Genomic DNA, 25,771 nt, shown 5'->3' on the forward strand with positions numbered 1-25,771 from the left:
CATAGGATGAATAATCGAACTACCCTATCCGGACTTTCCAAGTGGTTATCACTTATCGAGTGGATAAAGTCCGCGGTTTTGGTTGTACACCATTAGTCCTTACGACTTGAAACATCATGGAGACTCTATATGCTAGTGCTGTGCTTTGACTCGTTTACCGACTCTATGGGGGTCATCAGGTGTCGAGATTGGGTACAGTTACGACACATATAGGAGTCGATGCATTGTTGTCAAGGATTCACCACATACTTGCGAGTGTGGATATCCTATGCGATCTGAGGAGATATTAGTGTGACAAATCTCTGGCCAGAGTACTTGATGTGATTTAAGAAATGGTTTCTTAGTAGCACATGCGATGTCACTAATTTGATCTTCAAGATGTATTGCATAGTTATCGAATCTTGAGCGACTCTCGATATACCAATGGTTGTTGATTCGATCGGGATATATGGATGAAGGGACCGTACTGTACGCTAACCAAAATCTACTGGTTCTTGTAGGCACTATCAGTGATACCTAGGGAATCATGGGGCGATGTTGCTAGGCGCTTTACCATGATTCGTTGGGCAAGTCGGAAATCGTTGTTCCGAGTCACAAGGAGTTGTGAGCCCACGGCTAGCTGTATCCCTGAACCATTGAGGGTCACACAGTGTAATGGAGTTTTAATCCCCGTTGAGATAGTTAAATTTAAAGAGTTAAATTTAATGAATAAAGAAGTTGGACTTCTTAAATAAGAGTAAGGGAGTAGGATTTCCTAAAATGACATAGGGATGTACATTTTTGGAAACCACTGAATTCGGATTCAGGAAAATTTATCTTGACTTTAAAATGTGCAGAAATGGTTTCTGTGCACATTGGTAAAATCGGTTTATCAATCGGAGTCACGATGAATTTTATATTAATTTCTGAACATGCGGGCTTTGCTTGTCGGGCCTCAACTTATGACTAATGGGCCCTAAGGTGTTAGTGGCCTGCATTATAAATAAGTTATTGCAGTACAGAAATTACACACAACAGGTCATTATTTTGAGAGCAGAATTTTCGAAACCCTATCCCCTTTCACTCTCACAATTCGGCCGCCCCTCCTTGCTCTGTCAGAGAATTTCCGGTCTGTGATTTTTAATTGCAGTCAGGAATAACGAATCAGATTCGTTTAATCTCTTCGCAGAAAACTTCTGATAGATTTTCTAGTGCAATCTATCAGAGGGATTTAAACCCCATTCGTGGACCTGATTGAAGGAATTCATCGGTTCCAGGGAGAGACAACAAGAGCAGATTAATTCTGTTGGTGTCCAATAATCTCGCTTCGAGATTGAAGGTAAAATTTAATAATTGTTATTTAATTTTACACACACTAATAATTTAATCGTTAAACGGTTGATACCCACACTATGGAATTGTTCCATAATAAAATTTTTAAACTTCCGCTGCACCGGGTATCAATCGTGATTGATCTGAACGCCAGTTTTCCAACAGTTTTAGCCAATGATGATTACACTGAGTTTAGAGCGGGAGAATTCCCAGCTGATGAGGTGCTCCATGTCTTGTGTGAAGAGGGCGTCGAATGGAAAATTAACTAGAAACATGAACCTGTCACGTTCCTATCAAGATTTTTTGAAAAGGGAAGCCAAAAAGTGTCATGAGTTTGTCGTGGCACGAATGTTGCCATATGGGCATACATACGAGTTAACAATGGCAAGATCAAAACTACTCTACTATTTGGTGGCCGGGCGGTCGATTGATGCTGGTCGCGTGATCCAAGAGTCCATTGAAAATGTTGTGAAGGGCTTCTCTATCACGAGCCTTCCTCATTTCTGATTGATCACCGATTTATGCCAATATGCAGGAATAGTTTGAGACCCCCAAGAGTAGTTGTTTCCCACCCGTGCTCCTATCAGTCTCATAGCCCCATTGAAACGGGATAAGAAAAGGGTTGGGCAATCCTCTACAGTGCCAAATCCACCACCACAGCAATCACAGCCCGTTGAGCCTACCACTCTTCCACTACCACCTCCGCAACCATCACAACCGCCCATGTCCTCGCTACCTACTGTTCACCATCAATTTTCTCCTTTCGAGCAAGCTGTATTTGATAGATTTGATGTTTTAGAAGGACGCTTGATGTCATATTGGGAGATGGCATGGCAGTACATGGCCTATGTGCATGACTTTCATGTCATTCTTGCTCAAAGCTTTCCTCCCACAGACTCCTCTGGTCCAACCTATCCTGCGCCCCCGCCTTGGTCGCATGAACTGGTTTCTGATGACTATTGTTTGAATGATGGCAGCGATGATGATATGGATTCCGAGTCTTGATGCTTGGCATCAGAGGTACATGTCTCGTGTTCTTTGTATTGTTTTCAATAATTAGGGACAATGATTGTACCTATGTTTGGGGGTGTTTCAAATTTTGATACAATCATTTGAATGATGTGTTATGTGTGAGTGTGTTATGTGTGAATAGTTACTGTGAGTTTTTAGTTTATTTTTTTGGTGATTAGGATGGTTGTGTTTAGGATGCATTGAGTAGAATATAAAAAGAATTGGAATGATGGCCAATGATGAAAAAATGTTTTGTTTTGTAACTGAAATTCATGACTATCTGCCTATTTGATAAATTTTGTGTGGTGAAACCAATTAGATGAATAGATTCTTATATACTCTATGATTTATGCTTGACTCTGAGTTTGAAACATAAAAATATGGATATGATTGAGGTATTGTTTGAATTTTTGGGCCTAATTTTTCTTGAATGAATTTTATCATTAGTTTTCCTATTGAGCTTTCACGAATATATGAGTACATTAGGTACAAATTCTGAAATTTGTTGAGAAATCATCGTTCACTGTTGATGATTATTTATTTCTGCACTGGTTGAAATTCATACGATTTAATTGTGAATTGAGATTTGTCTAGAACTAGTTCGGAGTTCGGACACCCTTCAAGGCTAGATACAAGTATATTGTGACTTAGGAATGATTTAGGCAATTTTTCAGAAAATCGTTTGTGCCTTTCAAGCTACCCATTGATGCATTTTATTCTTAGTACCTTGTTTGAGCCGTAGTGAAAAATGAATGTCATGCGTGAAAACGTGTGATAAACCCCCATTCGGCATCGTTTTAAGGTCCCACATTTACTACCTAATAATATCCTAAACACTTTTTCTGACCTTAAGGAGTAAGTTTTGAATGTAAAATTTTTATGCTTCTAATTTTAAATGAGAAGGTGGAATGAGGTGTTGAGAAAAATAAAAAGACGAAAGGTATTCCTAAAAAAAGAGTGAAGAGTTGTTGAAAAGAAAAAGAAAGAAAAGATAAAAAGATGAAAAGAGAGTGATGAAATCAGTGGTGTGATGAAGGGAGATTAGAGTGAGAATGAAAAGTAGTTGGAATCCATAGATAGAGTGAGAATGAAAAGTAGCTGGAATCCATAGATTGATCATAGCTTACTCCCTCTTTTGAATCGATATCCTTCGTTTGTAGCCATGAGACAGGCCCTACATTACAAGCTTAGAAGTCCTATTGACCGAGTCACAGTCGCCCAATATACTAGTGGAGAAGGGTTGAGAGGATTTTGCCTATGGAATATCGATTGACACTTTTAATGAGTATGAATTTTTTGATCAAAACACGTACACACTATCGTTCTTGGCATTAAACCGATTGTGAGTGTTTTAGTGAATATCTTTAATTTTGATCATGTATTACCTTGAAAAGTTCTCATGATCTATGAATGTGTGAATTGAATCTGAGAAGAGTATTTTGAAACATGAGTTGTGGGGTTTATAAGTTTATGCGGTTGAGCTAGTTTGTATTTATAATTTTCAAGTGTTAGTAGGTTTGATATAATTCGATTTGTAAATTTACTTTTGAAATCATTGCTGAGGTCATTGACCCATAGTGTTTCTAGATTAACATTTGTTAGTTGATGATTTGGTTGAACTAGTTTGTTTTGGAGTTGGTTTTGATTAGTTTTTCTCGGGACTAGCAAACATTTAAGTTTGGAGGAATTTGATAAGTGCATTTTATGCTCTTAATTTATTTATGATTTTTTATTCAGTTTTGTTCTGTTTTGAGAAGAATTATGTGGTTTTTTTTGTTGTTTTTATATGTGTAGGAATTATTGAAATGTGAGAAAAATCCACAGAATAGAAGAAAAAAGCCAGAAATGAAGAAAAAGGAAGATGCTCTTCTGCGGAGGATTTCGCGCCTCTGCGGAATATTGACAGAAACCGGGGAAAAATTGGACAAGCTTCTGCGTACACTTTGCGCGTCTGCGGGTATTGAAGAAAAAGAAGAGTCGCTTATGCGTGATTTAGGTGCTTTTGCACAACTTGAAGATTTAAAAGAGTAAGCTTCTGCGCTGGGATTATGCTTCTGCGTGAGCTGGGAAAACTTGAAGAATGCGCAGCTGCGGGAAATAGATGCTTCTGCGGGACCATTGCGTACATGGAAATAATACAGAGTTTGGAAATATTTGGAGACGGGATCTTAGATTTGATTGATGGGCTTTCAATGCACATATAAAAAGAAATTTTGAAGGTTAAAATTAGGGAGGTAGCCACCACACAATACACACAAAAGATTGAGAGAACAAAATAGGAAGACTTGAGAGCTTGATCGAGTGATAGGTGCGAAATCTGAAGAGCTTCACTAGAACAAAGACGAAGATTGCATCAACCGAACACGGCACCGCATATTCGGCTTTGTTATCTTCCTTTTCTATTTATTGAATTATGAATTATGTTTATTTTCTACATATGATTTGTGTTTTTCAGAATTTAAATATGAACTAAACTTTTCATAGTCTATAGGGACGATGGAACCTAGTGTAGACACTTTTACGAGTTTTTGATTTTATTGGATTAAATTCTCCTAGATTAATTATTTTTCTAGTTTTGATTGTCTTCTCAATTTACTGGCCATAAATTGATATGTCATATTTATTTGAAATCATTGCTCAGGAGAGGGTATTTTGAATAGGATCAATAGAAAACACACCGTTAATTGTTTATATAGCTCGGGAGAGCATATAGCGTTAACGGGGCCTTTGAAAGAACATTGTTTTACACATATCACTACGACTAGATTTTTAATAGGGATATTGAAATTAAATCTTAGTTGATACATATTATTTGTTGCTCGGGAGAGGAAAATATTACACTTAAGTTTTCTTGGCTATTAATTGAATGGAATTCATGAAACTAAATCAATTAGGAGTAGTTGATGTCGAAACCAGGTGAAATCATAACCTCTAGACCATTTTCTCTCATTGATAATTTCTGAAAATTGTGTGCGTGCTAACTAAAATTCATTGCTTATTTAATTTTTTTGCAAATCTCTCAAACATTAATTTTATAATTAAAATTCGGACTATTTAAATTACAAGCACTGAATAATTTTCATATTACTCCTCGTGGGATCGACACTCTACTCACACTTTATTAAAACTTGTCACCGTTCACTTGCGGGCACAAAATTACGCAACAGGGAGAATGTAATGACCAAGTTCCATTCTTACAAGATCAATTGACTGAAATGATTAAGGAAATGATTAAGGGGTTTAAATGGATTTAAGTAAAAAAAAAATGGGAAATTGGAATCGGGTGAGATCGGACCGTCCGTTCTCAGAACGGAGCGTCCAAACTCAGCCTCAACTGTCCAATGAGGTGTCAAGTTGGAGCTGACATGTGGCGAAGATCGGGCCGTCCGATCTGAAGATCGTACCGTCCGATGTGTTGGCGGGATAGATGTCCGAGATTGCGACATGTGGCTGAGTCATGCAGATCGGACCGTCTGTTGGTAGGGATCGGACTGTCCGATCGATGCCTACAAATAGGCCATCCAATATCACATTTTGACTTGCCAATTCACTACCTTTCTCTCAAATTCTTAGTATATTTAGGGGTTTTCCAGCCTTCTTTGGCTAGGGGCGGGTCTTGGCAAGGCGTCCGAAAGTCGTAGCGGAGTTGTGTCCAAATTTTGGGGTTAGCAACATCAAAGGGCTGACGACGGATGCAGGTATAGATCTAGCTCCTTATAGTAAATAGAGAGTATGCTATATCTTAGTTAAGGCTTTTAGAATAAGATTATGATGCGTGAATACTTTGCATTGTAGAGCGGACTATAGGCTTGGACATAGAGCTGGTCTAGCTTGCCTAGTTTATGAGGTACGAAAGTACTATTCGAGTCCAGATTGAGTATGCATGTATTATGTGTTGCATTGTTTACTTGATTATATGGCATGATTTTATCTGCATTTAGCTGTCATGACTGTATGTTGCATTACATGAGCATCTTGAGCTATATCCTTATGATATCCTGTAGTAGGGTATTTTACCCTATCTTGTTAGTGGATGGTTGGACATATAATTTCGTGTCAGGTCACCAATATTGGTTGGACACGTATACTTATGTCAAGTCACCATCAGTTTGGTATGTAGGTCACCTCCTGAAGCGACGACATAGCGTGCTACCTACCCAGGGCCCAAGTCAGTTCTTGACCAGATATTCTTGACCTCGAGTCTTGATACCCGTACACTTGCATATATGCACATATAATATTGTATACTCATACTCTCGTACTGAGCATTTTATGCTAACGTCCTCGTACTGTTATTTTTGGACACCCTATTCCATGGGGCATGTTTGCGTTTGGATGAGGCGGGTGGTTCCAGGAGGGCTTAAGCTACAGGTTGCCAGCAGGGATGTTTGTCTAGGATTTCAGTGTTGATGTATTTGGGTTGATACATTTGATTCGATATGGTTGTATAACAATATTTACAGATTCCATTCCTTGGGATTGTATCATGTTATACTATTTTCGCTGATGTTTTCTGATTAATGTTTATTTAAGTTAAAAGCATGTGTAAGTTCTTGATTAGTAAGTGATCACGATGCGGGTCACTACACACTCGGTCAAATATATCTTGATTAAGGCCCTGAAGAAAGGGATCATACTTGGCTTCGGAAATGGCAATGATATGAGGAAAAAATTACAATAACTCAAATAACTTCTCCTGATACTCATCAACAGTCATATTACACTGCTTCAAATCCAGGATCTCGATAGAATTGGCCTGGAGGAGTACGGGTGGAAAATACAAGTTCATAAAAGTAGCACGAAAATCATCCCAAGAAACCTACCATGCTTGTGGAGTAATGGTGCAGACGTAGACTTTCACTATTTTCTGGTGTGCCCCTCTAAAAGAAAAATGACAACCTCCATGCCCTGCTCCTTGGTGCAATGGAAAACTCAGGAAAAAAATCAATATACCCAAATCTTATGTACAACCATCTCTAATGTTCTTCCTTCTATCAACAACAAGTTTGGAAGAGAAGAAATCTTGATCTGAAAATAAGAAAAGAATTCAACTTCAAAATTGGGGGAGCAAATGAAAGATTTGATATTAAAAGATTGATTCAAAGGGTTCGACGTCTTATATATGATATTACAATTCATTCATAACAAACAAAATAAAAACTGCATAATCATCTAGAACCTAGATATTATGAGTTTAGAAGATTCAAAGGCGATACCGGAGATCAAACATCATTGTCAAGTCAAAGATTCGAAGGTGGAAGGCGTGATTAATCAACATTACATAGAAAAGTGCTGAAATAAAAATTCAAGATTAATCATATAATAAGAACAAATAATTTATTTACCATTAAGGAATGGATTGGACTGCTTATGATAATCAATTTTTCATAGTTTCCACATTTGTGACCAAAGATTTTTTGTAGTAACCCGTACCCTGTTTTAAGTTAATTAAATGATAAAAATGATTAAGGGGTTACTAATTACATGATCAATGGATTAAATGAGATTAAAATATGAATTTTGGACTTCAGAAATCATGGTGAGTTCGCAAGGTCCGAACTGAGTTCAGAATATGCGAACTACACACAGTTCGGAGAAAACGATGGACTTCAGAAGCAAGGCAGATCGGAACATTCGGTCGTAGGAATGGAGCTCCCAATCGTGATTGGAAGGTCCGAAGAAGAGATCGGAGCTTCCGATGATGTGTAACGGTGACTAATCCATGAAGTCTGACATGTGTATTCCATGCAGAGTTCGGAATGTCCGATCTCTGAAATCCGTTGATGTGTCAGGCATGGAGAGATCGAATCTTCCGATTCCCTGATCGGAGATTCCGATCTCTGCCGAGATTGGGGCTATAAATAGGGGTCCTTGGGTGATAAATTAGATCACAAATTCCGAGTTTCCCTTCTCTGATCAGTATTATATTGACGTCCCGATGGTATAAGTGAGGTGTTTCAGGAATAGCATGTAGTTGAGAGTACAAACTATGGTTTCGACATAAGCGGACTAACGACGGACGAATGTATGGTCCGAGAATTTTATTTAATTTATAGGAGTGCATGTTAGCTTAGTTAAGGCTAGTAGAGAATGATTAGTGATACAATATATATTTGACTGTAGGCTTGGAACCTAGACTCTGATAGACTTGATATACTATTAGAGGTACGTAAGTACTGACTGAGATATCCAGCGATTACACATGCTTATATATTGCATTTACGTGACAAAATTATGTGGTTATATTCATATGTCATGTGCACATACACGTTGAGCCTGTTCCTTTGAGATAGAAATGATAGTAGAGCCGCTCAGCTCTACATCTGTTTATATTGTCTAAGACCGGGAGTTACTGTGTGAGCGGAGACTGATACTACGGTGATCTAGATGAGTATGGATGTACCCCGTGGTTTGACTCCCAGCTGGTACTACACTCAGGGCGCCTAGTCTGAGCATGACTTGATAGATGAGCAGTTACCCATTCATCACACTGGCATGCATCATATATGTATGTTTACTCATATTTACGTACTGAGCGTTAGTCGCTCACGTCCTAGTTATATTCTAGACAACCCATTCGACGGGTCATGTCTGAAGCTAGACGGAGCGAGTGGATCGAGGCAGGGCTAGCTGCAGGTTCAGGAGGCTCTGGGAGTTTTTACTACAGTCTGTATATATTTTTGGGAATAAACATTTGGTTTGGTTTTACCGGTTGTATCCTGCCGGTTTTCTTGTAATTATGAGATTTTAGTTTCCGCGCAATGAAATCTGTTTAAGGTTATATTATTCCTGTTATTTTATATTAAGCAAATTGCATGCTTAAGACTGCTAGTTAGCAGGTGATCCGTGCGGGTCACTGTGATGTTATCTTGGTACTGGTGGATCGACTCACCAAGGCAACACATTTCTCTCCATATAACCTAGACTGCATTTTTGACTGTAGTGATTGATTTCACATTCAGTAGATTGTGTATTTTCTTGGCATATCAGTAAGAATTGTCAAAAATCGAGATCCAAGGTTTACTTCCAGATTTTGGGGGAATTTTCAGCATGTCTTAGGGATTATTCTCAATAAAAGTACAACCGATCATCTGGAGACTGATGATCAGTCAGGTTATAGTAACTGTATTTTGAGGATATGTTGCGATCTTGTGCTATGGATTTTGGCCTAACTTGTTAAGATCAATTGCCACTATTTGAATTCGCGTACAACAACATTTAACACCATAGCATTGATATGGCATTGTTTGAAATGTTGTACGGTTGACGATGTCGTACTCCACTGTTCTGTGAAGAAGTGGGGGAACGGCAAGTTGAAGGACCAAAATTAGTTCAGCATGTTATTGATATCATTAGACAGATCAAGAAGCGGATTAAGACTGCACAGGATCGACATGATAGCTATGCTAATCTCAAAAGCAGACCTTTGCAGCTTGAGGTAGGCAAGAAAGTGTTCTTGCGAGTTTCATCGTTTCACAGGACTTAAATATTGGGTTTCAAGGATAAACTATCTCCTAGATTCATTAGTCCGTTTGAGATTTTGGAAAGTGTTGTGGAATAAGAATTTTCCTTTTGTGGTTCAGTGTCAGTGTTGAGGCACTAAGAAAGCCACTTAAGAACCAAAATTTATTAATGGATTTCAAATTTTGCATTTTGTAAAATGATATGAGATAATAAGAACCTGTTGTTTTTATTCAAGTTCATTCGGTACTTAAGATCTGATTTTGAGGACGAAATCTCTTAATTGGGGGAGAATGTAGTAGTTTGGTCTCATTTTACAAGATTAATTTGCTAATCATGTTTAGATCTAATATATCATGATTAAGGGATTTTTATATGATCAAACAGACCAAGGAATTGGTTCCAAAACGCCCGAAAATGGTTAATGGGCTTAATTGGTCCTGGACAAGTTTGGAAGGTCCGAACTTGGTTCGGAGGGTCCAAACTTGGTTCGGAGGGTCCAAACTGATCGGAACAAGCGAAGAATGTTCGGAAGCAACGGAGGCGATCGGAACTTCCGAACGAGGATCGGAGCTTCCGATCATAGGCATCTTGTACGTGGCATTAGGGTTTGTACACGTAGCTGCATGCAAGGGATCGGAGCTTCCGAAGTCGAGATCGGAGTTTCTGATCTGTGCCATTCCAAACGTGGCAAACATGCAAAGATCGTAACTTCCAGTCGTGCTCTATAAATAGGGGGTCCGAGACTCTCATTTTCTTGTCAATTTATCAAGTTCTTCTCTCGTCTCTTAGGCTATTTTAGGAGTTTCTAGCTATATAGGCGTGTTTCGGTCCTTGGCAAGGCGTCTCCATGGTCGTAACAAGGTTGTGCCCAAGCTCTGGGGCATTCGACATCAGTAGGCTGACGACGGAGATAGGTATTCCTAAGTTCCCTATAAATATTCATGGAGTATGAAATAGCTTAGTTATGCTTTTAGAGTATATTAGATGATGCATGAGTATTTTGCATTGTAGTACTGCATGGTAGACTTGAAATCTAGATGAGAGCTTCTAGGAACTGTCTTAGTAAGGTATGAAAGTATTGTTCAAGATATCCAGACTGAGTATGCATGTATTATGTGTTTGCATGGTTTATTTGATTATATGGCATGATTTTATCTGCATATAACTTTCACGATATTATGCTGCATTCATGAGCATATTGATCCTATATCTTTGAGATATCCTGTAATAGTAAGGCGCTCACCCTACGAGTAGTGGATGGTTGGATATATAAGTCTTGTGTCAGTTCACCGATATGGTTGGACACTTGCACTAGTATCAGGTCACCATTATCCACTGGGTATAGGAGCCACCTCTTGTTGCGACAGCGTAGCGTGCTATATACCTTGGGTCCGGTCTATGAGCTTGTTTTTTGACCAGTGTGTCTAGGTATCCGGTACACTTGCATACATGCACATATAATATTGTATACTCATACACTCGTACTGAGCGTTTTATGCTCACGTCCTTGTACTGTTGTTTTTGGAAACCGATGGGGCAGTTACAGGTAGTTTCCCTAGAGATTTGGAGACTAGGTGGTGACCAAGGCAGGATTGCAGGGTCAGCCACTAGGTTTTACCATGCTGGTATTAGTTTATTTGAGTTTCCGCAGTTTATCTCTGATTATGATTATTTTTTGTTTAATTGCATGCCTAAGTTTCTAATTAGAAGGTGATCATGATGCGGGTCACTGCATGCAAACCTGAATAAAAGAAAAAAGTCAACTATAGAAAGATGATTGCGTTAGTATGTATGAGTTCCACATACTCACAGGTAAGACACTCATGTTTCTTATCCAACATTGAACCAAAAAATGTGATTGAAGCTTTAAAATATGAATTTTGGATCAATTCAATGCATGAAGAGCTTGAGCAGTTTGCGAGAAATGATGTTTGGCCTTTAGTACCCCCACCTGATCAAGGTAATATAATTGGAACAAAATGGATTTAAAAAAAACTGATGAGTCAGGAAATTTTGTGAGGAATAAAGCTAGGTTGGTAGTTCAAGGGTACACACAGGTTGAGGGGGTTGACTTTCATGAAACCTTCGCTCTTGTAGCCCATATTAAGTCTGTCCGATTTTTGCTAGCCATTTCATGTCACATGAAAATGAAAATCTTTCAAATGTATGTTAAAAATGCATTTTTGAATGGAATTTTGAGTGAAGAGGTGTATGTGAGAGAACTTAAGGGATTTGAAGATCCATACCACCTAGATCACGTGTACAAATTGAAGAATACACTATATGGATTGAAACAGGCCCCTCGTTATTGGTATGGAAGATTGACATAATATTTCTCAACATTGTATTCAAAAGAGGTGAGGTAGACAAAACACCTTTTGTGCAAAAAGGTCAAGGTAACATTCTTATTTGTCAAATTTATGTTGATGAAATAATATTCTGTGGTTCATCTAAAAAACTTGTGAATGATTTTTTTGAGTGCATGTCTTCCACATTTGAAATGAGTATGGTTGGTGAATTGAACTACTTTTTGGGCTTACAAGTAAAACAAATGAATAATGGTATTTTTTGTGTCAAAGTAAATATGCTAAAAATTTGGTGAAGATGTTCTGTACTGATAACGCTAAACATATGAAAACACCAATGGGGTCGAGTGAAAAATTATGTAAAGACAGTGTTGCGGTCAGCGTTGACAACATGTTGTACCTCAGCATGATTGGCAGTTTGTTGTATTTAAGTGCAAGTTGACCTGATATTATGTTTAGTATGTGTTTGTGTGCTCGATATCAATCTGATCCTAAATTCAAACATTTAAAAGCTATAAAGAGAATTTTGAAATATGTGGCAGGCACTTTAGAATTGGGTCTGTGGTACACCAAGGAAACCAACACCAATTTGGTAGGCTATAGTGATACATATTGGACATGAGATATTGATGATAGAAAAATCACCAAGGGTGATTGTTTCTACTTAGGCAATAATTTGGTATCTTGGTATAGTAGAAAACAAAATTGTGTGTCTATTTCCACTGCTGAATCCGAATAATGTGGCAGCGGGAAGTTGTTGTACACAAATCTTGTGGATGAATCAAATGTTAGAGGATTACATATTTAAGAGTGAAATCCCAATTGTATACTGTGATAACTCAAGCGCAATTGATATATCTAAAAACCCAGTACAACACTCTCGAACTAAACACATTGACATAAGACATCACTTCATTCAAAATTTAGTTGAGAAAGTCATGATCCATATGGAGTTTGTTGGAACTAATAACCAACTGGCCTATATATTCACAAAAGAATTAGATTTTGAGAGATTTACCAGCCTAAGGAAATCTCTTAGCATATGTTCACTCTAATCACTCATAGATGTTGTCCCAAGTGTTGTTAAGATGGAAGGACAACACCAAACATGCATGTGCATTTTTAGGACAATAGGAATTCTACATTTTCATTTTGTCCTATGTTCTGCATTGTTTGTTGACATTAGCCAGAATGTTGTAGTGTTCTACAAAGGTTATTTTAGAAAACACTTGCCATGATATTTTGTTCTAACTAAACCACGAATTAGTTGAGGGATGTTTGTGTATTTCATGATCTTGTCCCATGTGAAAAGTGGTTTCACAAATTTAGAGTTTTGTTTGATAAAATTTCATTTAACAATATGTCATGAAAAAAAAAGATAGAAAAATAAGAAGAAAATTGGAAAAAAAAACTACCTAAATGAGTCCAAGGAAGACCGTTCTTTTAGTGTGTAGGCTACTACTTCTGAACTAAATATTAATGACTCATGGATATGCAATTATGAAAAATTCATCAAAATATTTTGAATACTACAGTGTTGCTGGAAGATGTTGCCAACACTAGTGCTTAACACGTATGTTGCACACACAATACATGCATTCTTGAGTAGATCTAATCACATTACATTATGTTTTAGGCATAACTTAGGTCATTCATTTGTCCTAATTTGTGAATATATTTTGCTTAGGGTGAGAAGTTCGAAAATGAGCAAAATTGGAAAATTGCCCAACTTGCTAAATTTTGAATTGCCTTGTGATTAACAATGTTACACTGGTGTTAAATTGAAGGGGATTTAATTATAATATGATATTGAATTAATCTTGAGAGTATGATTTTTGGGTAATTAACTTAATTAATGAAGATTTTATTTCCAAATTTTGAAAAGACATATGTTGGATTTTGTTACCGTTGTGGTAATTATCGCAGGAAATTGTTAGTGGTATGAAGGGATGATTGTGGTTGTGTGTGTTATCGTTGAACCACAATACTCTTATATATTGGGTATATTTTGATTTATCGGATTATTACCTTATTCTACTGTTCATCGCCCTAATATTATCCAAAATTCCCTGCAAAATTTATCTGCTTTACTCACTATTATACTCTCTAAAATGGCAGGAAGGGGTTTTGATTCTCATGAAATTCGATCGGAGATGGGATATCGAGAGGAGGACACATCATCGGACATTCCCCCTTCAAACCATTCTCTCGAAATTTTTTCAGCCATTAAACAACCTCAACCCCTGAACATTGTTTCCCCTGGAGAGCCGGGAAATGAGTTTGATGCTGACAATCTAACAGATTTTTAAGTGTTAAACCAAGTGTTCTCAGCACAAGTGATTACACGAAGGTCGAAGCATCAAGCCGGCTACAACCCTGACTTCACGCCTTCAAAGAGATTCTGAGGAAAGGGGGAGCCCTCTCGCTTGTTGCTGTTCGATCCGAATTTCCCTTCTGGTGATGATTCGGGTGATCAAGACTTTGAGGTTAGTCCAAAAACCTCTGGTACTGCTGCTATGGAGTCTGAGACAAGAGTTCCTCTTTTGATGAGGATGTGACTCCTCCATATGATGTAACTCCGACTGCTGATAATTTATTTGCTTACTGAAGATGCTGCTGTTACTGCTCCTAGTGAGCTCTCTTTTTCTGATGATGATAAAACCTCCTTGGCTAATTTCATGGACAACATTTGGAAATCCAAAGCTGAGCCATCTGTGCCCTCTCAAATCCCTCTGATGACGAACCTGGTGCATAAATGATGCAAGAATTTGAGAACAACAAACCTCAGGATTCTGATAGTTCATCTTCTTCTTCTAGCTTAGAGGAAGAAATTTATGATGAGGAAGATTCTGCATATTCTACTAGTGAAGAGGAAGAGGAAGAAAAGAATGTTGAAGATCGTGTTGCCGACCCTGAGGACAACACTGTTGATTTTGATGTTGAGCATGATCCTGCTCTGGCCTTCAGCAAAGATTTCTATTTGGAGTCTTCTGCTGCTGATTGGCCTTTAAATTCTAAGAGAGAATGTTGGGAAGAAATGAATATTGATGAAGTAGCCTTTGAAAAGCAGAATCTAGTTACTTTTTTGAAGCAACAGGAGTTGTATGCTACTGTCACCGCTGCTGCTCCTTTCTCAAGAAAAGTTGTGCTAGAATTCTACAGCAATCTTACTTCTCGAGCTGGAGATGAAATTTGTAACGCCCGAAAATTTGTTTACGTAAACCCGCATGCATAACTAGGGAATTAATTTTTTTAAAAATATATTAAAAGGGGTTAAATGATGTTTTATATGAAATATGTGATGTGTTTATATGTTTTAAAGTTAATTATGATATTTAATTCAAGTATGTTGATGATTATGGATTTTTAAGAAAAGTTGATTTACGATCGCGTAGACGGGACCGTGCACGAACGAGATAAAAGTTTTTCATCGAAATTTATGTCTAATATTTTTAAAGCTCTTAAATAATTATTTTAAGACTTATTTTAAAGAAAATTATGAGTTTTATATATATGAATATTTAAAAACCCGTTTTTCACCTAATTAAGCTATTTTATGGGTTTTTTGAGTATTTAAAAAACCCAGTATACTTTTATTTCGAAAATTAACAAATTTTATTTTTAAATGAACATCTTTAATATTAATGGGCTAAGCCTATTAGATTTTTAATAAAATCCTAAGTCCAATTTTTAGCAAACAAATAACTAGAATCAAGTTTCCACCTCCATCATTCTTTGTTTTCACGTTCAAAACTTGAAGAGGAAGTAAGAACACAGCCACCACACATCCCACACACCTTCACACAATTTTTGAAGAAAAATTCAAGAGGTTAGGCGTTCCGTTCGTCCCGGATCGTGATCTACGCTACCGATGCGATTTTCGAGCGTTTTAAACGCAAAGGAATGTTTCAATCCATTCTTTCACACCGTTTAAATCCTATAAGTTCTATTTTATGTTAAGAGTATTATTTGATGGATTGAACATGGTTTAGAACAAGCAAATCATGACATACATTCAAGTCATCACGTTTTTATGTTGAAACATCAACTTTTCTTCATGTTTGTACCATGGCTGATGGATGGGGCTGCTCCAGGGTGTTCATGGGTCAATGTAAGGTCCTTAGAGGTCTAGGGAAAAGTTTGGGTCAGTCGCTAGGGGCATAAGATGGCTGGCCATTTGGGTTTTCTTCTGCTGATGCACAGGTTGCGCAGGTCTAGGGTTCCATGGAAGAGTGGTTTGTTCTCCTCCTATAGGGCAAGGTTTGGGCTCAGGTTGGTCATTTTAGGACCGCCCAGATGTTGGCTAAGTCTGAGCATTGGGGATCCAGTCAAGGGTGGTCGGAGCAGGCAACACAAACGTGATTTGGCAGACTGCTCACCGGTGCGCGTGAGATGGAGTGAGGAAGGTTGGGATGTGTTCGGGCAACTGGGCAGGGGCTCGGTCAGGGTCCTATCAGGTCGAGTTAGATGTTATATGGGTCAAGTCATGTTGGTTTGGATCCGGGTTGTTTTATTTTTGGGCTCGGGTAATTTAATTATATGCCTAAGAATTTTATTAAGTTATGTTAATTGGCTTGAGTGTTTGAGTTGTTTATTGGGCTTAAGTTATTAAATTAAGTTGATCCATTAGGGGTATTGGGCCTACTGATCCATGAGAGTAATCGGACTTAGTTATGATGGGCTAAATTTAATGAACTGGGTTATGTGTTAATGGGTCAGTCTAGTTAACGGGCTTAAGTAATGGAGCAGTCAAATTGATTAAGCCATGACAAGTAAATAGTCAATAAATATATATTTAATATATATATGTATTATTTTTATATATGCATGATTTTTATGGAAAATAATTAAATATATATTTATGTGCAGATTTTCAAAGATAATGAAAAAGATGATTTTTAAGTTCATGCATCATGCATTTATTTTATGATATGATTATGGGCATGTAAAAAAATATTTTTGAAAGTTGAAGCGGGTGTGTGACAATTATGGGATTGGGAATGGGATGCCTAGGCCCAGAGCCCTTTTCATATGCTTACGGGACTGTGAGTCAGGATACTGGGGCCCGATTGTCTTTCCATATGATTATAAGAGCCTATGGATCGGGGCAAGCCCTGGTAAAGTGGCATAAGAGGTGGAGACCCCACCGCTACGTACGTTGGTTATAGATTGATCAATCGAATATGTTTACGGTCACATGACATGGATACGACCTACAAGGACTGTTTCAAAAATTATGATATGCCCTATTATGATACGTATTATGAATATGATAATGAATGATGACTATGATAATGAATGATGATTAAGATAATGGTAATGTTTATGATCAAAAGGTATATATATGTTTTTAAGATCATGCATGCATAAGACGTTTTCAAAATATTATTTTTATAAGATATGTGCTTGTGTGCGATTTTATTATATAGTACTTTTTATTACTGGATGGAACATATTGAGCCTCTAGGCTCACTAGATTTAAATGTTGTGCAGATGAGAATGATTTTATATTTGATGATGTGGTCCCTATTGGAGGTGAGGACTTCTGAGTATCCAGTGCAGCTAGTATACCCGTGACCATCGCACGCTTATGATACATGGATTTTATGGGATTTTTGATATACTATTATTTTTATTCCGCACATGAATATTAATTATTATTATGGATTTGCATGAATTTGATGAGATAATATTATTTAAGTTTTTATGTTACGGATTTTGCATGCAAGGATTTTAATAATGATTATTTAATTTTATTAATTTATGTGCATGTAAAGTATTTATCAAGTATTATGTTTTATGGAAAATTATTTTAAGTATATTATATATGTGTATAGGCATATATATATATATAGTATGAATATTTTAAAATAAAGAAATGGAATAAAGTATTTTTAAAAAAAAAAATTCAGTTGTGAGTTTGGGTCGTTTCAAATTTTCTACACAATTTGGACAAGTATATGTTGGAAAGGTCTACAATTTTACTCCCGTCCTGATCAATGCGAATCTACAACACTCCGGGCGTGGAAGATGATACTGTGAAAGAGGATATCGATCATATCACTATGGTGATAACTGGAGGAATGGTCAATAAATTTCCAATGCATCCAGACAGGTTGTCTATAGCCAAGTTGACCTTTTTCTTCTATGTATTGCACAATATTGAAACAAGAAACTGAACGTCATCAACCAATACTACAATGTTTACAAGACCACAGACGCTTGAACTGTTTGCTATCAGGACTCGGGATCCTTTCGATTTTGGCAAGCTGGTCTTCAAAACCATTCTCTCCTTTAGAGAAGGTGGTTGGAAGGTTTCCAAACTTTTTTTTCCTTTGCTGATTTTTGGTATTCTTGAGTCTCAAGGCTTCAAGAAAGAAGATGATGACGAATTGATTAGTGGAGACGAGCTTCTGAAAATAGCTCCAACTTTGCTTAAAGGCAATCGAAAGATTGACCTTCCCTGGAATGGTGCTGCACCAAGTGTTTCCAACACCATCCACTCTACTTCCCTCCTTGTGCTGAACTTCTCTGCAATTCGAGCTCAAATGGTCCATGCTAAGCAGAAAATTAGTCAAGCCAAGAAGGATATTGAGTACTATGAAGACCTGATGGCTAAGTACCGAAACAAACTCGGGATGTCTGTCCCTTCTGGACAAAAAAAGAGAGATGATTCAAGTGCTGGACCATCAGGAGCAAAAGAAAATGAGGATGAAGAATAAGAAGAATCTTACTAGATGAATTAGGGATATTTCTTTCGCCTTTATGCTTCTTGTTCTTATGCAATTTTTAATATCTGTTTGTTTCTGTTCCATCTTTTCTCTGATTAATGATAAATTTGGTATGATCTCATATGTTCAAATGCTAATATGCTAGTTGCTGCCCTAGTCTGTGAAGTGTTGTGATTATGTGTTGCCAACACAAACGACTAACACTTAGTCCTAGTGAAAGTTAAAATTCAAGGAGAGCATTAGTTATCTAACTCAGGGGGAGTTATTCAAATTATCTGTGTATGTTTTGTCCAGCAAGACAAAAAGTGGGAGATTGAATGGAACGTGTTTCACGTGCCTTAAGATTTCTTTCCTAAATTGCAACAATTTTTTTATTAAAGGGTTTTGCCTTTCTAAGACTTATTCGAATAGTTAATATATATTTTTGTATGCTAAATATATGTTCACGTGGTCAATATTATTTGATTTCTAATAAACTCTTTGTTACGCCTTAAACGCATACAAATCTCGTGTTGTGAGATTAATGTTTTTAATGCATTAACATATTTCAAAAATTATGTTTTGATTATTACAAAACTAGGTTAATTATCATAATGGTTTCAAGTGAGAAATTTTAAGATATTAGAAAATAAAATTAATCGCAAGTTCAAAAGATTGAAAAAAATATTGTGCACACTTTGGAAACCATTTCAGAAACAATTAGAAGTTGTACGGAAGTACATGATCGGAAGCTTCGATCACCGTTCGGAAGCTCCAATGAGTATTTTCCATTATTTAAAGCTTCGGAAGCTAGTTCGGAACCAGCGAAGGACAGTTCGGAAGCTTCGATTGCAGATCGGAAACTCCGATCTATTTCCAGCAATTTTTTATTCTTTGGAAGTAGTTCGGAAGCTGCAAAGGCACACGTTCGGAAGCTTCGTTCCCAGATCAGAAGTTCCGATCTCCGACGGCAAAGAAAGGATCTTGTATGGAGACTTTTACCTGACAATGTATTTATGCAGCCGATCGAAAGCTCCGATGTACAGTTCGGAAGTTTCGATCTCCACTCGGCGTCGAAAAATTTGAAATTGAAATTGAAGACGATCGGAAGCTCCGAAAATGGATCAGAAGCTCCGATCTTCACTGAGTTCAACACTATAAATAGGCTATCCTTCGAGCCCTTAAGGCCAAGTCTTTCGAGTTGTTGTGAGGCTATCCTTGGAGCCCTCAAGGCCAAAATACGCGGTGATCATGTTGTTGTTGTATCAGCTAACTTGGAGTCATCAAGGCCAAGACAAAGTTCTAGTGATACCTTGGTTAATCGACCTTAATTAAGATGGGGAGACGTAGACGATTTATCGGCAAACTTCCATAAAAATATCCTCTCTTATTTACCGCTTTGCTTACTTTCCGTCATTTAATTTATTTACTTATTTAATTTATATATATTTGATTGTCTCTAAGTCTTCCGCTTGCGTTTTCACAAAATCATTTTAAATTGCTAAAGTTGTCAATAGAACCAAATCCCTCTACCTCCCATTAGGTTTTAACAAGTGGTGTCAGAGCCACATTTTGAAAATATTTTTCAAAAGGCTCTATGGTTAATCTAGCGAGTGATTATGCTCAAGGACAATCAATCAATCGTTCTCCTCTTTTCAACGGCATAAATTACGGGTATTGGAAAAAATAGAATGTCTCTATATATCCAATCCGTATATTATGATCTTTGAAAAGTGACAGTGAAAGATCCCTATATCCCTATGAAAATAGTGAATGGTAACGAAGTCCCGAAAGGAATGTACGACTTTTCAAAAGAGGATATGCGATTAATTTCTCAAAATGTTAAAGCTATGAATATTTTTCATTGTTCTCTAGATATGAATGAGTACAACTGTATCTCTATGTGCTCCTCCACAACAGAGATTTGAGACAAATTGAAGATTTTCCACGAGGGAACGAATCAAGTGAAAGAGACAAAGATTGATCTTCTACAACTAAAATACGAGACATTTGAGATGGATCCAAAAGAATATATCGACACAATGTTTCAAAGGATCACTCAAATCACCAACGAACTTGCCCAACTCAGTGAACACTATCCAACCAAGCAAGTATGGAGAAGAGCACTTCGAACACTACCCAAGGAGTGGGATGCAAAGCGAATGATGATTATCGAGTCAAATAAAGGCGACACTGCCTCCTATGATCTCGACCAACTTCATGGGACCTTAAAAACCCATGAGCTAGAATTATCCACAAGAAAGGAGATAAAGAAGGAGGATGAAAAGATCAAAGCAAAGGGGATAGCCTTATCAAGCCAGGTTGAAGAAGATGATGATGATGATATGACGCTCTTTGCAAGGAAATTCAAAAAAATTCATATGATGGAATAAATTCAAAAAAAAAAAAAGAAGCCGGAGAAGGAAGTGATTTGCTACAGCTGCCAACAACAGGGGCACTATGCAAATGAATTCCCTCTTAAGAAAAAAGTTGACAAAGGGAAAAATAAGGCACTCATAGCAACGTGGAGTGATAGTGACGACGACGATGAGGAAGCCAACATCTGTCTCATGGCTAAGGATGATAACATCGTCTTTGACGATGATGATGAGGTACCTTCTTATGATGAGATAATACATGCCTATAAACTTATGTTTGACATGAAAAATCATTTAGAAAAGAAAATAGAAATCTGAAAAATGAATTAGAATCTAAGGAGCATGAAAATCTAAGATTAAAGGATGACATAGCTCACCAAGAAAAATCCTTTGATAAATTCAATATTAGTAGCAATAAATTGAATAATCTACTAAGCATGCAACGGTGTAGCTTTGATAAAGGTGGATTAGGATACGGTAATAAATCTATTGACTTTGCAAGTCTTATAGCTATGGCTAAGATGATATCACCCCCTACGTGTACTTATTGCTGCAAAACTGGTCATATAAGATATTCTATATGTGGATCGCTTATACATCAGTATAATAAAAGGAACTATATGAAATGGAGGCCTAAAATTTCTCAATAATTACGAGGTGACATTATGAAAACATGATCTAAGGGAGTTCTTCATAGATCGGTTTAAACTGTCTTGACTTGCGACTGGTCTCCCTAATGAACACTGCTCTGTCTAAGGAGATAAGTAACCTTAAAGAGGCTTTAGCTCTACCTACCTTTCCTGGGAGCACTTTTAAAAAATTGTTGATTATGTTACTAAGTAAATATTATTTTCTTAACAATGATGGACCCAAAGAACTAAAGGGTGCCAAAAACTAATCTTGTAGGGACGGGGAAGAAATATGCCCCCAAGAATTTGGTATCTCGACAATGGATGCTCCAGACACATGACGGGAAACAAGACACTGCTCCAATCAATCAAACCAAAGGAAAAATGAATTGTCACCTTTGGAAATAACAGCAAAGGATTGATTGAAGACATTGGATCTATAGGTATCTCTAATTCTTGCTTGATTGATGATTTACTCCTAGTGAAAAGACTTAAACATAACCTACTAAGTATAAATCAATTGTGCGATAGAGGTTATGAAGTCAAATTCACTCCCCAACACTGCACTATATCACTCACTCATGACAAATCTATAAATTTCAAAGGATATAGAAGTGAAAATGTTTAAAAGGTTTATTTAAATGTTTTATCTTTTTCAAATGTAAAAATCCTTGTATCAGTAAATGTTGATGACAACATTCTTTGGCATAGGAGATTAGGTCATGTTGGTCCTAGTATCATTGAATTTTTTTTTAAACTTGATCTAGTTGTTGGTATGTCAAACTGAATTAAAAATTAGATTCTGTTTGTGATGCATGTCAGCTTGGCAAACACACAAAAAATCCTTTAAAAGCAAAAATTTTGTATCCACTTCTATGCCCCTTGAACTTTTCCACCTCGATTTATGTGGTCCCTCTAGGAACGCTAATGTAGGAGGAAAGTTTTATAATTTTATAATTGTGGATGATTTTTCATGATTCACTTGGACATTGTTTCCAGCTCACACTACAAGAAAAACGGTAAACGACAACGGATAAATCCGTTGTCGTAGGGGTAGAAAACCGTTGTAACTATCAGCGTTGTCAAAAGCATTGGCCTACGACAACGGTTTTTAATCTGTTGTCTTTTATGAATACAACAACGGTTATTTCCGTTTTAAATGTAGCGTTGTCAAAGGCATTTCCTACGACAACGGGTTTTTTTCTGTTGTCTTTTACATACGATAACCGTTTATATCCGTTGTCGTAGACTCGAATTTACCATATTACACAACGTATTAAAACCGTTGTGGTAGATACTTTTTGACAACAGATATAAACCGTTGTGGTAGATAATTTTGACGAGATTTTATCCGTTGTTTTAAATACCTTTTATATATAAAACCGTTGTGGTATGGTAATTTTTACAACATATTTAAACCGTTGTGGTCATATAAAACCGTTGTCGTAAATATTTTTTACATCATATTAAAACCGTTGTCGTTTTTCTTTTTGAAGGAAACTCCGTTGTGGTTTCTTATTTTTTACAACGTTTCTAACCGTTGTCATATTGCATAAAAAAACAACCAATCTACATTAAATATAAAGAAACTAATTACTATTGTATGCTTCAAATTTTTATAATTTACTACACATCAAAATGAGAGAAACATAATAGCGGTGTAATCAAAATCCAAAATATGCCAACTAAAAATACACAACAAGAGTTTGTACTCATCCTATCAAACTTAGTAGCATCAAACCATAAATAACATGTCATCCAGAAATTCTGTTCAAAAGCTCACTCGATGCACCAAAAAAACCAAATCCTCAAGAATATTGCCCTTGAGTTATGTACCTACAAGAGAACACATCGAAAAGATCGAATAAATCTTATCGGTAATAAATTCTATGTTTACAAGAATTACTCATACAAGAATATGACATCAGTGTTTATCAAAATCTGCATGACCAACAATCTCCCAGTTCCCCAGTGCAAACAAATGCTAGTTGATGCTCAACCAGTGAACTCTAAATACATTAACATACACACCAGCAGAATATTGATTTCAGCAGTGAAGGGATAATGCAATTGCTTATCAATGAGCAACATGAACGTTAAACTTGGCAAGAGTTGTTTCAACCCACTCCTCAAACACTAAACCAAAGAAATATCTGAAAGTAACAAATTGTGATATCATCTAGGTAAGAGGTATACTAAATGACATGTGAGTTGAGTTCAAAGACGCTGCTGCACTTTCAAAGAGGTATAAAACCGTTGCTTTAAACCCAATGTATCGTGAGGGAACCAAACAAATCAAAATCGATTGTTATCAAATCAGAGAAAGGATCAAGATGTGTTCTTTACTTTCTCTTCTGTATAATACAAGTACTCCAAACTTTACAACCATAATTCACCTTCATGTGAGTGAGATTGAAAAAAAAAAAGAAAAAAACAGATTCACAGAAGCTTATTCACAGACTTTGCAATTCACAGAAGCTTATTCACAGACTTTGCAATTCACAGAAGCTTATGAAGTCGATGAAGGAGAGCCAAATACCTAGTCATGAATGTAGTCTAGTACGCATTCTGCCCATTCGGATCGCACTTCATCAATTTCTTCTTTAGAGTAAATTGTTTTGTTGAACTGTTAACAAACCCAAATTATATTAGGTAGTAAGAATCAGTAATGAAGAAGCAAATGAAATAAAAAAATTATTTGAGAAAATTCAGAATATGTTAAATATTACCATTGATAAAAGTGAATCCTTCTCGCTGGTGGCATTTCCTTCAACAATCTCTCTCATAAATTTCATCACATAAAACCCACATTGTTTCGCATCAGGTTGTCGAGGACCCTATGTTTAACAAAAATTGTCAATGAAATCACAAGTAGGCATATATGTGTGTATACATTATATATATATATATATATATATATATATATATACCTTTATCACTTCCCATGTAGGCTTCTTTTTTTCTTTCCTTTCCTTGGTCGAATTGAACAATTTCAAACTCCTTTGTACAACAAGATTCGACATATGAGTAATAAATTAAATGCTTAATTAAAAAAAGAATATGTACTCACATATCCACCACATATTTCCAGTCCTCATGACGGTTGCGATGATTAAGTGAATCCAACAAATAAATCACCTCCACATAAGGGTCGATGATAGTCAGAATCCAATGACAACTACGAACAAAACAAATATTCAATGCATAAATTTCGCAACATCTTCAAAAAAAATCTAATATTAATGATATTGTTGTACTTATTTACCCAACATTGTGTGGTGCCAAAACTAGTTGATTTCTTGTTGTACCGCTCATCCGTTCAGCCAAAGAACTTGCCCAGCCATTCAAGTATTCAGTTTTTTTATTTTTGTCAAGTTTGAATATATATGGCATTATTGGAAGGGTCTGTGGATTCACAAATCTGAATTTATCGACTTTGTTTTCCTTTTTCATCTTTTTGAAGAGAAACCTTCCATTCAAACAAAAATAACGTTACTGTGTTAAACAAATCAAAGGAAAAAGTTCGAATTAATCTAAAACTTACCACATATAAACAACCACACAATTGGCAGATATTGGCTCCAACTTATAAAAAGGTGTGATGTCTTCAATGTTCACAAGCTGCTCGTACTCAGTGTCAAAGAAATCATCATAAAAAATAATCGATATATTATTTTCCGGATTGTCCAAAACACGCTTGGCGTAACAATACAAAAAATGCAATGATCTTGGCACATTCGATGGCAAGACAGGATTACTTCTTTTCTCGAGAATTTTCTTCCTTTGAGGCTTCTATAAATCGCAAATTTAGACATGTTATTAGAAATTTCTATAATATCTGATGAAGTCAATTAAAATATATGATGAAGAATATCAACCTGTGAAGTATGTGATAAAGGCACCTAAATAATATGTGAGGCATAAACGTGTATGTTTTATTGCGTGTTTAGGTTGCAAAGATG

This window comes from Henckelia pumila, unplaced genomic scaffold (genome assembly GCF_033568475.1).
Source record: "Henckelia pumila isolate YLH828 unplaced genomic scaffold, ASM3356847v2 CTG_466, whole genome shotgun sequence".
NCBI classification, from domain to species: domain Eukaryota; kingdom Viridiplantae; phylum Streptophyta; class Magnoliopsida; order Lamiales; family Gesneriaceae; genus Henckelia; species Henckelia pumila.